This window comes from Arvicola amphibius, chromosome 11 (assembly GCF_903992535.2).
Source record: "Arvicola amphibius chromosome 11, mArvAmp1.2, whole genome shotgun sequence".
Classification (NCBI taxonomy): domain Eukaryota; kingdom Metazoa; phylum Chordata; class Mammalia; order Rodentia; family Cricetidae; genus Arvicola; species Arvicola amphibius.
In genome coordinates, this window is record NC_052057.2 from 41,731,574 (window position 1) to 41,732,948 (window position 1,375).

At 44.8% G+C, this 1,375-nt stretch overlaps 1 pseudogene; it reads right to left on the reverse strand.

The window, feature by feature from the left end:
* Positions 1-621: 621 nt before the first annotated feature.
* LOC119826846 lies at positions 622-873 on the reverse strand (annotated as a pseudogene).
* Between the last annotated feature and the right edge of the window lie 502 nt (positions 874-1,375).

Sequence of the window (1,375 nt, forward strand, 5' to 3'; positions counted from 1 at the left end):
TCACTAACTCCAGTTGGAATGGGACTGATGGATCATGCGACCAAACCCGTCTCTCTGAATGTGGCCAACAGTGGGGGCTGACTGAGAAGCAAAGGACATTGGCGCTGGGCTCTGATTCTTCTGCATGGACGGGCTCTGTGGGAGCCTTCTCAGCTTGGTCGATCACCTTCCTGGACCTGGGGGGAGTTGGGAGGACCTTGGTCTTAACATAGAGTAGGGAACCCTGATGGCTCCTTGGCCTGGAGAGGGAGGGAGAGGAGGTATGGGTGGAGGGGAGGGGAGGGAAGGGGGAGGAGGAGGGGATGGAAGGGGGAAGAGGAGGGGAGGAGATGGAAATTTTTAAATATAAAAAAATAAACCATGAAAAAAAAGTACAAATAAATAAATAAATAAATACATAACCATTCTATTAATCATAAAAAAAAGTTGTGGGGTTAATGCAACTGCGGTATTGGGAGAAAGTATGATTCCATGTAGTTGCTATTAACACTTTGATATGTGGCTTTCGTGAAACTTTATTCTGTCAGAAAGGCATTGGCAGATGTGTTGGTGGGATTCCCTAGGAGCAACCGATGCGCCTGGGGACTAGCTTTGATATCAGTAGAAAATTTATCTTTTTTCAATTTTTTAGAGTTTTAATAGTCAAACACAGAGGTCTGCTTCATTTCAGCTCCTTTACTGCCAAGCCAGGGGGCAGGGACTGTTTCAACTTCTCGGCTTTCTCCTTGTCTTTGATGACCAGGGTGTAAAGGTACCTGCTGCAGCGTACCTATTATTCACATTATCCTTGTTCTTCTTGATCTTGACAGATTTGGCATTATTTTGCCGGGCTGTGAGCAGGAAATCCTTGATTTCCTCAGTTTTCCGAGGCATACAGATGGGTGCTCGGCGCTGGAGACCCGTACAGCGGCGAGAACCGAAGGCTTAGTAGAAAATTTAAATCTCTATTTAAAATGTGTTTTACGATGAATGGAGAGTCATAGAACAGCAAATATTTACCATAACTTGAAAAGCTTAGAAACTGGGGTGAGAGTGATGGCTCAGAGCTGTACACTGCTCTCACGGAGGACCCGAGTTTAGTGCACACATGGGGTGGCCCACCACCACCTGTAACTCTAGCTCAAAGGGGATAGGATATCTTTCTTGTCTCCATGGGCATCTGCACTCATTTACACATACCCCAACACACACACACACACACACACACACACACACACACACACACTCACACAATTATTTAAGTAAATTTTATTCTACAATGCTCAGAAACAGGTGTTCGACCATGAGCAGAAGTAGCTGCTTACTTTTTTAAGTCACTGAGATGGGTATGTATGTGTCATGATTGGAGATAGTAAGTGTTTATGGGATACTTCAT